At 38.7% G+C, this 13,928-nt stretch overlaps 1 long non-coding RNA gene across 1 annotated transcript; it reads left to right on the top strand.

The window, feature by feature from the left end:
• The first annotated feature begins 2,110 nt into the window (after window positions 1-2,110).
• On the top strand, window positions 2,111-12,205 carry LOC129703735 (uncharacterized). The gene is made up of 3 exons (XR_008724611.1): window positions 2,111-4,886; window positions 10,327-10,453; window positions 11,119-12,205. It is a non-coding gene; the product is annotated as an uncharacterized LOC129703735 (long non-coding RNA).
• The last annotated feature ends 1,723 nt before the right edge of the window (window positions 12,206-13,928 follow it).

Here is a 13,928-nt window from a genome sequence, read left to right on the forward strand (position 1 = left end):
AGCGTAATTATTATGTAGAATCTCTTATTTGAATATTATTCCTTGGAGTTATGGCAATAAATCATTTTGTTCTGAAGGGCAGGTTGTTTTCAGTCACCCCTTCATATTTTCCTAATGCCTGTTACTCGAAGGGCCGAATGGCCTACTCCTGCACCTATTTTCTACCAAAGTGTAGGTGGGTGAACACTATTACTCTGAAACAGGAATGCTGGAAATGGCACAGCAGGACTGGTTAAAGTGTTTAGGATGGAACTGCAGATGCTGGTTTACACCAAAGATAGACACAATGTGCTGGAGTAACACAACGGAACAGGCAGAATCTCTCCACCCGAAACATCACCCATTCTTTCTCCCCAGAGATGCTGCCTGTCCCACTGAGTTACTCCAGCATTTCTGTGTCTCTCTAAGGACTGATTACAGAACGATCACAGCATGGAAGGAGTCCAATTGGCCAATTGACTTTATTCTGACTGTACTTAACAATCTAACTAGTCCTGCTCCACAGCCCTCTCCCATAATCATGGCAGTTCTTCCCTTTCAGATTCTCATCCAGCCGCTTATTGAATAATACAATTAAACCTGTCCCTACTTCCACCCCATCAGATCAATCCAAGACCTAACCATTTGCAGCATAAAGTTTTATCTCCTATCATCTTAAGAGGTTTTAGGTGAAGGGGAAAATATTTAATCAGAATCTGAGGGGTAACTTTTTCACACAAAGGATGGTGGGTGTATGGAACAAGCTGCCAGAGGAGGTAGTTGAGGCTGGGGCTATCCCAATGTTTAAGAAACACTTAGACAGGTACATGGATAGGACAGGTTTGGAGGGATATGGACCAAACGCAGGCAGGTGGGACTAGTGTAGCTGGGACATGTTGGCCGGTGTGGGCAAGTTGGGCCGAAGGGCCTGTTTCCACACTGTATCACTCTATGAATCTATGAATCTTGCCGAACCAGCAGGTCGAGGAACAGCTTCTTCCCGGCGGCTGTCACTCTACTCAACAACGTACTTCGGTGACTGCCAATCACCACCCCCCCCCGGACACTTATTATTATTTATTCAAATCATTTGCTATGTCGCTCTTCCAGGGAGATGCTAAATGCATTTCATTGTCTCTGTACTGTACACTGACAATGACAATTAAAATTGAATCTGCATCTGACTCTTTGTCAATGCTCTTCATTTTATATTGTCAAATCTTGACCCTTCCTATGAATGGGAACAGTTTCTATCCATCTACTATCCACAACCTTCACGATTCTAAATATATAACCATATAACAATTGCAGCACGGAAACAGGCTATCTCAGCCCTACAAGTCCGTGCCGAACACTTATTCTCCCCTAGTCCCATTATGCACTCAGACCATAACCCTCCATTCCTTTCCCATCCATGTACCTATCCAATTTATTTTTAAATGATAAAATCGAACCTGCCTCCACCACCCTTCCACTGGAAGCTCATTCCACACCGCTACCACTCTCTGAGTAAAGAAGTTCCCCCTCATGTTACCCCTAAACTTCTGTCCCTTGAAGTCATGTCCTCTTGTTTTTATCAGGTACCCTACGACATTCCAAATGTATTTAACACCAGATTCAGCTGTCCATCTGCACAGCGAGTTGTGAAAGGGAGGAGGAACAAAAGAAAAAGGAAATCATTAAGAAATATGGGAGTCGAGAGAAATAGTGAGGAAGAAAATTATGGAACGATCTGCCTCTCCACATTAAACAGGCCTCTTCTCTGTCTGTTTTTAAATCACTTCTTAAAACCCATCTCTTCTCTGTGGCCTTTGATACCCAGTAAGATGTCGACTTTATTTATTTACTTGATTTAATTTCTTATTTTTTGATTGCTTTTATTCCGTGGCTATTATTTTTACTCATGTTTTATGTCTTTTAATTTAGTGTTGTATTTCATATGTGATTTTTGCGCCTCGTGTGAGCTGTTATGGTGTCTGTTTATGATGTCTTGTTTATTCTTCTGTACAGCACTTTGGTCAACATTGGCTGTTTTAAAGTGCTTAACAAATAAAGTTGGATTGGATTGGATTGGAAAGAAACATGACAAAAGAGAAATGGAGGAATGACGAGAAGAAAAACAAACAGCAAAATAAATCATGGATAAAGAAAGCAAGGTTAAACGAAAAGAAAAAAGGGAGAAAAGTAAAGGAAATTTCAAGAGACAAAGGTAGGAGGAACAAAATAGAATTAGAGAGAAACAGAATGAAACGAAAACAAGTGTTTTATTGTCATATGTTCCAGATAGAACAATGAAATTCTTACTTGCAGCAGCACGACAGAATATGTAAACTAAGTACGCTGTAATCATAAAAAAACAAACAATAGTAGTGTAATAATGACAATAATAGCATACATAGTTCAGAGCTTATTTGAGGTTGTAGTATTTAATAGCCTGATGGCTGTGGGGAAGGAGCTGTTCCTGAACCTGGACGTTACAGTTGTCAGTCTCCTGTACATTATTCCCGATGTCAGGGGTGAAATGGGTGTGTGGCCAACAAAAGCATTGTAGGAAACATTGAGAAGGGAAAGATACAGGAATATTTGGTTACATTTCACATACAGCCTGAATCACACCAAGAATCACGATCTCACATTGTAACTACAATTGTTAACACAATCACTGACTTGCAACGTCTTTCAAACATGTTCTGCACTTCCCATTAAATATTGCCTTTGCACCTTAGCGGGGGCCTCATCATGAAAAGGCTGGCTGCTCTTTCAGTCTAAGTGTTATTTCCAGTGCCTCTGTAAAATGCATTTACCAATATCGCATTTAAGGGATGAAATATCAAGGAAAGAATGCAATGCTGACTTCTTGCAATCTAGCCTTCATTTGCTGTGACAGGACAAGTGTAAGTTATTGCTTGGATGTTTAAGAGATCTCTCCAGTATGTCCTGGTCAGTAGCCAGAGCCATATCATGTAGACCACATTATGTTTTAGTGTTAACTCATTAGCACGGGATAATTGTACATGCCACTCACGCATTCACTACTAATTATAAATGTGACTCCAATCTCCTCCCTCCAAGGAGGACAGGAATATTTTGTAAATAGTCCAAGTTCTCCAAACAAAACTGCACAAAGTTGCAGAGTACAAACTGCTGCCAAACCTTAAATACATCAGTAATATTAAGCAAAAGGGAAACCCAGTTTATACCACTTTATCATAACCCATTTTATAATCACTTAAATGCATTCACATCTCATTTGCGTAATTGTGCCTTTTAGCAAATACTATTTCTTTAGAGCAGTTTTCCAAACAGGGACCCCTGTATACCCTGGGGAACATTATAAATAAGTTTATGTCAAATGTTCCCGCTCAGTGTTGACACAACTTTATTAGCGGCCATTAAAACAGATTATATGGAACAATTAAAAGCTAGATTGAATAATAAATTGCCTGGCTACTGTTTTCCTGGACATAGCAGTGTGACTAAACGTACTTCAAAACAAAAGGAAGGAACTCTGTCCTGAGATTAGTGCATGTTAATGATGGCCAAATTAAAGCAAATTGTCTGGCTTGGACCCCATACAGGTTGGGGGTGGGGAAGAAGTTGGAATTTTTATTTTTGGAATCACAATATACATTGAAGAGCCACATAAATTCCTTATAGCCTTTTTATCATTGAGAATTCAGAGAGCCTTTCGACAGTAATGATAACTGAAAAGTAACAGTTACCATAAAGTAACCTTTCCAAGGGTATCAGGTCCACCACAGTTTACAACCTAGATCACATTTGGAGAAGTTTTATTCAGGATGCATGACCAACACTTGTACCCCAACCCCCCATGAATCTCCCTTGGAATGATTAAATTGGCTCAAGATGAGACTAATAATTGGCTCAAGATGCAACTTCAGCAAATCCAGTGATCCATATCTATGTCAGTTCTTAAAATCAAACCTTTAAATGCTGTATTATATTTTCAATGGTTTACCTTGGCTGAATTACAAATACGTTATTAGAATCCCCAAAGAGGTTTTAAATTGGTGATATCATAAGATACTGGAAGAAAAGGTTATACCGTGGACAGAAATCTGGATAATTTTCAGTTTTTCTGTTCTCAGGAAAAACCATTTGTTAAGTTTGATTTAAAAAAAAAAAGAAATATCTGCGAAAATCAACACAGCAAAAAGTGGGGCCTGAAATGTGAAATTGCTTCCAAGTAGTTTTATTACCACTTGCAGAAAGTGTATGTAATGCAGCTAACAAAACACAGCATATAAACTTGACAGTGTGCAAATAAAATGACTTAGATCTCAAATAAAAATACAGGTTTCAACAAAAATAAAAACAGCACTTTTATAGTTTACTTAGGTTTTAAGCTGCCATGTTGAATTATATCAAATCATGGTGAATGTCAGAGCTGGTCTCCGCAATTCACAGCTCCGTAGGTTTAATCTATTTTATTTGTTTAAGGAATATAGTTAAAAATATTGTTTCTTGATTCATATGCAGTCAATAATGATTATTTAAAGTCTTATTTTCTGAATTGCCCTTTCCATTATCAAAAACCTTGTGTGCCCATTATTTTCTAATTTTATATGTTCCTTTACTTTAATATTTCATCTACAGAGAGAAACATTTCCTGCCAAACCTGATTGTATTGATTGTGTGGCTCTGCTTGCTTGTCACTAGAGTTACTAATTGAATTTTCATTCTCTCTGCTCAGAGCAGGATTTCCTGATCAAACACTCAGGCCCATTCCCATCCATTCCATATTAGCTAACATGTTTTATAAGCAACGGGGTCACAAGACGTGTAATTCCCTGAAAGAAACCCTATACCTGTTTCTTTGAAAGTGAGCGCATGGCCACTTGAAAGATCTGCATCCAGCCTGGCAGAAACAAGGACAATGATGGAGGGTATGTGGTGTTAAAATCCTGGACAGTAAACTCTCCATCTGAACTTCCCAAAATGCTGCTTAATTATATACATATATATGGTGTGTGTGTGTGTGTGTGTGTGTGTGTGTGCATGTCTGTGTACTGAAATTATGTCAATTGTCATTTTTGATTCCATGTACAAAGTCATGTACTTTTTTCATAATTTGATAATAGTGATTTACAGTAGTCAATAACAGTGAAAGTTATCATAAAAGTTATTATAGGAGCAGCAAACCTTTCAATTTGGAATCTATTGTGGAGTTTTTTTTTTTGCCTCTTTCAATGAGGAAATGTGGATTTAACTTTGTAAAGCCACTCCGTAGTTTTTCAAGTATAATTCTTACTTTGGCACATCTGTTCTGAGGTGGAAAAGTTTTCCACACTGCCGGTGGTATATATATATATTTTTGCTTTAGATACTTAGTCTGAGAAAACAGTACCTATCTCAATAAAACTATGAAGTAGTATAATTTTGGTTTAAATGTATCAGAGAGTCTTAAAGTAGTTATTAATATTGGTGCAATGTGTATTGTTTTCTCAGACTAAGTAGCTAAGGAAACGTTTTCATATCAAAAATGTAATACATGTTAAATGCTGCAGCTATATAAAAAAAAATGTTGCACATGCACTCAATTAATTCAGGTAATGCAGCATGAAAAAATAACAGTAAGAATCCTATGTGCAAGTACAATAATTTTCATAAAGCCGCATCATTTAATATATATTCCAGTTACATTTTTGGTGTCATTTATTTTGCCTTACATCAAAACTAATAACTACTGTAAGATATTTTCCTTGCCAGGTAACACAGTGTGAAAATATAATGATAATAGCAAGAAATAACACTGAGAGAATGTACAACTGTAATAGAGCTAAATCCTTTAAAGCATGTTCTATTATGTCATGATGATATAGCAAGAATTGGGAGAAACATTTTTCAGTAAGAAAACAGAGCAGGATATCTACAAGCCGATAGTTAACACTCCTTCAATCCGATCATGCACATAGTCTACAATTCTAAATAACCATGAATCAAATGGTCATAAAAAATTTCAAAAACTCTGCCTTTGCAGTTTGGTTCTTATATTTTGTGCACAAAGCTAATATTTTCCTTATTAATTAAATTAAAACAAATGAAGTAGCTGACAGTTTTTTTTCTTAAATAATCATTTAAATATTTAAATAAAAAATATATTTAAAAACTACATTATTTTCACTGGTATTTTCTTTTCTTACTAAGTGCAGATTTCAGAACCAATAAACACACTATGATTTGTTTTACATATACTATCCTTGTCAAATAGTTAAAAGGATTTGACTAAGGATTAAATAATCAAGTCCTTTTAATTATCTGAAAAGGACAATATATGTAAAAAGAATCATAGTGTGTTTATTGGTTCTGAAATTTACACTTAGTAAGAAAATAGAATACCAGTAAAAATCATCTATTTTTAAATAGTAAATCAAGCAAAATTATGATTAGTTCTTCGTTATTAATTATCACGAGTAATCCCAGATAATTTGCAACACAAAGCTATTCTCCCTTTGGTCATTTAATTCATCATTTTGGATTGATACCTAGCCCAGAACTTTACAAAAGTCTATGTAATCATTTGAAGAATTACTGGTCCGATATATTTCAGACAACATTTTTGGAATCTGATGTGATGTAGAATGTGGATTTAATTTTGATGGGGGTAAGAATCCTTTCAGGAAAATATTATTGTATACATTTAGCCATTGACATTTTATTCTCTGTGTGTGCATATTGTGATCCAATTACACAAGAATACCAAAGGAGTTCTGGTTTTGTGCAACTAACAATCTCATAGCAAGTCCTGAACATTCAGTGTACCTTTAAAGTACATTTAAACTGACTTTTAAGTGTTCTGATTTGCAAAGAAAGTATTATCTTTTTGGAGTTGTATGTTCTGTGTTTCACTTTGTTTGTGAAGACACGCCAAATTGTAACAAGGGTGGTCATTTTCCTTTGTGACTGCTTGAAGATATAGCACATACATATAAATGTATGAAGGCATGATCAAATATAACAGCTCTGGCATTGGATGGTGCAATCTGCAATTTTCATTACATCAAATGCAAAGACTGCCTATTGCAAACCAGATTAGTCCTCTATAATCTAAAGAATCAAATTGAGAAGGGACTAGAACAAAATGATGTGAAAATGAATCAAAATGAGTAGGTTGCACCAACAATGGTCATGCCAAAGGCAGACAGAAAGTCTCAAAATGCTGGAGTGTTACTCAGCGGGTCAGGCAGCATCTCTGGAGAGAAGGAATGGGTGATGTTTCGGGTCGAGATCCTTCTTCGAAACGTCACCCATTCCTTCTCTTCAGAGATGCTGCCCGTCCCGCTGAGTTACTCCAGCATTTTGTGTCTATCTTCTGTGTAAACCAGCATCTGCAGTTCCTTTCTACGCAGATAGAACACAAAGTTATACCAAATCAAGGTGTAATGACAGGCAATATCCACTACTCACATCACAAGATTTCTATGCAGAATTAGAAAATGTGGAGTATTTACAAGATTAGTTCAACACTGAATGTAACTCGGTTTTTCGGCAATAATTGCCCATCGACAATGAGAAAGGTTCTATCCAAGCTGCAAAAATTTGCCAATGCACGATATATGAAATCTCACAAGGAATGTATTATTTCTTATGTAACCAAAATGATCTGTGATTTGCCACAGAAAAATATATTTTGTTAGAAAGTGGCCGGGAGATTACATGAGCAAAATATGAAATTGAAATGAAGTAAATGCACTTTTTTCCACCAAGAAACGGCGTATCTCGGTTAGCACGGGACAAATGCTTTTCACTGTACCTCGGTACACGCGACAATAAACTAAACTCGAAATCTGCAGCCAAAGGCCTGCATCCAGTGAAGGTAATTGTTCATGCATGCACCAATGTGCTTAGAACTTAAAATGTATTTGAGCTAAGGGTGTTTCCAGGGGCAATACACTATTATGGACGCACCTAGAACTTTTAACTATTACCTGATTTTGGAGAGTAAAATGCAATGAAATTTCGTTCAAGGTGCACTGTGTCTAGGTGTATATCTGAATGACAATAATAAAGTTTTCATTCATTCATTCATTCAATCATGCATCCATTCATTCATTCATACATTCATTCATACATTAATGCATTCATTAGGCAATTCCTTTCATATCATGTGATTGTGATCACTTCTTTCCATCACTTGCTTACAAAAAGCAGGTCAAGTAATAAACTATATTGGAAGAAAGTTGTCACGCTGATTGTGATAAAAGATTAGGAATGAAATCTAATTTCAATGCCTTGTGTGAGAAGTTGATGTATGATGTTTCATGTTATGTTATAGTTTCCGTGATGAGGCATGTAGCGATCGCCATTTAATGGTGATCCATTTTGCTGCTTCATGTCCATAAGTTATAGGAGCAGAATGAGGCCATTTGGCCCATCAAATGTACTCTGCCATCCAATCATGCCTGATCTTTGTGCTGTCACAATTGCACACAAATCCAAAAATAATCATTTGGAACAATGCTTAAACTCATGAAATTGTATCAGCTTTTTACTGAACAAGTAATTGGCCTTAGATTAAACAAATTACAAGCCACTACCACTGTGTGAAAGATCCAGCATGGGAACAGGTCGTTCGGCCCATCGAGTCCATGCTGGCCATCATTCACACTTTCACATCAGTTTTCTGTTATCCCACTTTCTCATCCACTCCCTACACGCTAGGGGCAAGTTGCAGAGGCTAATTAATCTGCCAATCACTGATGTTAAATCCCACATCAGTGATACCTAATATCAAGGATACAGAACTAGATAATTGTATTGCATTACAGAATGCCAGTGTAAATATCTGTTGGAGCTATTGGATGAGAGCTCTGATATTGGAAATAGAAACATAGAAACATAGAAATTAGGTGCAGGAGTAGGCCATTCGGCCCTTCGAGCCTGCACCGCCATTCAATATGATCATGGCTGATCATCCAACTCAGTATCCCGTACCTGCCTTCTCTCCATACCCCCTGATCCTCTTAGCCACAAGGGCCACATCTAACTCCCTCTTAAATATAGCCAATGAACTGGCCTCAACTGCCCTCTGTGGCAGAGAGTTCCAGAGATTCACCACTCTCTGTGTGAAAAAAGTTCTTCTCATCTCGGTTTTAAAGGATTTCCCCCTTATCCTAAATAAAACTATGATCAACATGTTGATGGTGTTTGATGAGGACTTTCCAGCAAAGGTATCTGAGATGTTTTGTTTCATTTAGTTTTGTTTCGAGACACAGCGTGGAAACAGGCCTTTCTGCCCACTGAGCCCGTGCTGACTAGCGATCACCTGTAGACTACTTCTCTCCTACACATTAGGAACAATTTACAGAAGCCAATTAACCTGCAAACCTACATGTCTTTGGAATCTGGGAGGAAACCAGAGCACCCGTCTGAAAACCCACACGGTCACAGGGCGAATGAACAAACTCTGTACAGACAGCACCCGTAGTCAAGGTCGAACACGGGTCTCTGGCGTCGAAAGGCAGCAACTCTACTGTTGCACCACCGTGCCGCATAGAATGGAAATTCCATCAACTTTGATAAAAAAGATTTAGCGTTAACCTAATATCAAACTAATGGTAAAAACAATCTGCACATAAATAATTCTAAGATGCTTTGTCGAAAAGGCTGTATTTGACAGTAATCTCGAATCAACGGTCAGCAAATTCAGCTTTTGGCAATGTTTCATTTTGTTTAGTTTAGAGATATAGTGTGGAAACAGGCCCTTCGGCCCACCGAGTCTGCACCGACCAGCGATCCCCACACATTAACACTATCCTACACACACTAGGGACAATTTGAACATACACCAAACCAATTAAGCTACAAACCTGTCTGTCTTTGGAGTGTGGGAGGAAACCGAAGATCTCGGAGAAAACCCACGCAGGTCACGGGGAGAACGTGCAAACTCCGTGCAGACAGCACCCGTAGTCGGGATTGAACCCAGTTCTCCGTAAGGCAGCAACTCTTCACTGCGCCACCGTGCAGCCCAGGGACAATCACCAAAATAAAAACTTGTTTGCAATTATAATCATGGCCCTAGACATACTGTAAGCAAATGTTACGACACAGAATGGAACTGTCACTCTTTCCGATCAACTGCAGCCAAATGGAGCAGTCAAGAAGTCAGTCAGAATATTAATGAAACCCGCAAGCAGGAAGTGTTACAGGGATATTGGCCAACTTCTTACTGCAACTCCAAGCCCTTTCATGGAATATATGTACCTTGTTCAATTATATTTGTCTTCTAGAATTATACAACGTTAGTTCAGTCAAAAACATGCCATGCCACATCAGATGGAGCAAAGCTTCAAGCTAAATCACTGTTCATGCTTTTCATTTCTCTAGCATCTTGAGCTCATACACATGGAAGGGAGGAACCATACGTTTGCGATGCCCAGAGATATATGGATTAAACAAAAAATGAGAATACTGGAAATAACAGCCCCTACAGTATCGGGGAAAGACTAAAACGGTTAGTGTTGCAAGTTGATGACCTTTCATCAGAGTCGGCCACTTCTGATATAAACTGGAAAGGCTGGTTATCTGATATTGTTGAATTTAGTATTATTCCTGAGGCTTGTGACATGCCTAGATGGAAAACAAGATGCCTTTTCTCAAATTTGTGTTGGGCTTCAATATAACTGTTTAAAAGATCAAAGACAGAGTGATATGAATGGGAGAAAAGTGGAGAATTAAAGTAAGGGTCAATTGGAATTCAGAATTGAATTTCCCCTTGCAGACAAAAGAGAAGTACTCTGCAAAATGTGCACCAAACCTGCATTTGGTTTCTCCAATGTAAACAAAGCATACAATATGCACCAGATTCCATGCACTACATTGGAAGAGTGTAAGTGAATCATTGCTTCAGTCTACAGGAATATCAGGGCTTATTGATCATGTGAAAGAAAGATACGGGAAGAAAAGCTAAGATAAGGGAAGATTCGGACGGGTGTCAGGGGTTATGGGGAGAAGGCAGGAGAATGGGGTTAGGAGAGGATAGATCAGCCATGTTTGAAAGGTGGAGTAGACTTGATGGGCTCAATGGCCTAATTCTGCACCTCCCACATGAAGTTGTATAAAAGGACAGCAGTGCATATCCTATTGATATTCTGATTGAAGATATTTGGCTTGGTCTAGGTGACAATATAGAAGTGTCCATGGAGACCAATTGTTCCCTGCCATGGAGTCACCAAGACAAGAGGGTGAATCATGACGTTATGCCTAGATTGGATCAGTGCAGTCTTCAGGAAGTGAAGAACCAAATCGAAACAAGTCATGCTGTGAGAACGGAGAGGATAAGACGGAGTCCCTTCCCAGAGGCCATTAAGACTGTAAACTCCGATCTCACCAGGGACTAACTGTACTGAACTATTCTACTGTTTTTTAAAATTACTGTTTTTTTTCCTTTTTCTTTTCTCGCACAAATATGTAATATGTGAATATGTGATTCTGTTCCATTCTGTTTGTAGTTTGTTTGGGTTTTTTTGCACAATCCGCGAGCATCGCCACTTTTCATTTCACTGAATTGAATTGAATTGAATTTAATTAAATCTGAATGAAATTTCGTGCCTGCAGTCATACATACAATAATAAACAACAATAAACACAAATTAACACCACCACAGTGAGTCCTCCAAGCACCTCCTAACTATGGTGGGGGCAACAATCTTAGGGCTGCAGTCTCTTTCCTCCTCTTCTCCCTCACTGCACATCTCGTATGTGTATGTGACAAATAAACTTGTCTGACAAAGATGAAGTCCATTAGTAGCTCTGTATGGAACATTCAAGTAGTCAGTCAGAATACAAAGGAAACCCTCAAATACTATGTGGCATTGGGACAGCACCACAGGGCAACTCCAAGCACTTTCATGGAATATATAGGAAATAATGAAATATATATATATGAATAATGGATAAATACTCCATTAATGGCTCTCTACCTGGACCAAGTCCAGAACCAAATAGTCCAAAGGTTGGTTTAATTCCAAAATTTGTGAGGAGATCAGAAATATAGGAAGTTTTTTGTTTCTACTACCTTCATACCATGTAGATGGAGACCATTCAGCCCATTGAATCAATGCTGGCTCTCTGAGGAGAGCCAACATCAGTCTGATGAAAGGTTTCGGCCCAAAACGGTGCCTATTTTCCTTCACTCCATAGATGCTGCTGCACCCGCTGAGTTTCTCCAGCATTTTTGTGTACCTTCGATTCTCCAGCATCTGCAGTTCCTTCTTAAAAATAGTTGAGTATTACTGAAGGACACAAACACTTTGTGCATCACTCATTTTCTTCTTTCCTTCCGTAAGTTATGAATAAGCCTCGGTGACGTTTGAGAGATAGCAATCATGTGGTACTTCAATAAAATCAGCCATTGGTTTATGAACTCAGACAATGACTGTGGACTAATTATTCAAGTATGAAGAGCCCGATTCAAGCATCCACGCCCTAGACAGAATCATTGGCTAATGTCCAGAACCTGTGACCATAACTGATTTTTATCCACTGTTGGGACAGCTTCAGTTATGAAACCAGAGAGTGATTGGGATTTGAATTTGTACCCCTCTAATTTGTATGGCTCAATGCAGTACCTCTTGATGCAATGACTCAATAAACCAGCTTAACTTAAATTAAAACAAATAAACTCCTCTATCTCTCTCAGTTCTCCTGTTACACACAGTTTTGTTGGATAACTTGTAGCTATCCCACATTGATGACCTTGCAAAATTGCCCTGGGATGGATTTGAACTCTTGAATTTTCACCCCCTCTTTGAAAAACAACTTTGGGTGTTTCCCCGGATAGCCTGGCTGGGATTCAAGAATTGTTCAGCAGTGAGTGAGCCAAAGTTGAAATCACTCATTGTCTCTGAAGGCCGCAGGTTAGGATGTCACCGGGCAACACAACATCTAGGGAGGAAAACGCACTGGTAAGATCCTTCTCTTGCCCTATTCATACAGTGACCAAGATAGCAAACAATGAATGTGAAACTTTTGGATTTCTATCCATTAAACTAGAAATGAGAAATGTTGCTGTTTGTTGCATCTCTTCATTAATAAAACGTATTACAAACATCTTTGGTGGGAATTTTCTTCAGCGGTCTCCTCTTCTGCTTTCATAACTTTGACAAAAATCCTGCTTCTAGGAAGCTATGGTGTGGACATTAAGACAACCCCTGTGTAATTCATGCCTATTCCTTCGGCTCAGTCATGATGGTGCAGGGGGTGGTCAAATGTCAGCAATTTTCAAACAAAAATGGTGCATTGAAACTCTACAACTTGATCCAACCTGATCCACACGTATTCTTCATTGTTGCAAAGTTTCTGTACATGATGGCATGTTAACCTCTGGCATGTCTTACAATAAAGGGGAGGTCATTTAAGACTGAGGTGAGAAAAAAACGTTTTCACCCAGAGAGTTGTGAATTTGTGAACAGAGGGCAGTGGAGGCCAAGTCACTGGATGGATTTAAGAGAGAGTTAGATAGAGCTCTAGGGGCTAGTGGAGTCCAGGGATATGGGGAGAAGGCAGGCATGGGTTATTGATAGGGGACGATCAGCCATGATCACAATGAATGGTGGTGCTGGCTCGAAGGGCCGAATGGCCTCCTCCTGCACCTATTTTCTATGTTTCTATGTAACCCATTGTAAAATGAAAATGGGGAAAGGTTTAATTCAAAGGGAGAAAAGTGACAAACCTGCCCAGTATATGTAGACACAAAATACTGGAGTAACTCAGCAGGACAGGCAGCATCTCTGGATAGAAGGAATGGGTGATGTTTCAGGTTGAGACCCTTCTTCAGGGGTCTTAAGGGGTTGGACAGGCTAGATGCAGGAAGATTGTTCCCGATGTTAGGGAAGTCCAGGACAAGGGGTCACAGCTTAAGTATAAGGGGGAAATCCTTTAAAACCGAGATGAGAAGAACTTGTTTCATACAGAGAGTGGTGAATCTC

This window comes from Leucoraja erinacea, chromosome 14 (assembly GCF_028641065.1).
Source record: "Leucoraja erinacea ecotype New England chromosome 14, Leri_hhj_1, whole genome shotgun sequence".
NCBI classification, from domain to species: domain Eukaryota; kingdom Metazoa; phylum Chordata; class Chondrichthyes; order Rajiformes; family Rajidae; genus Leucoraja; species Leucoraja erinaceus.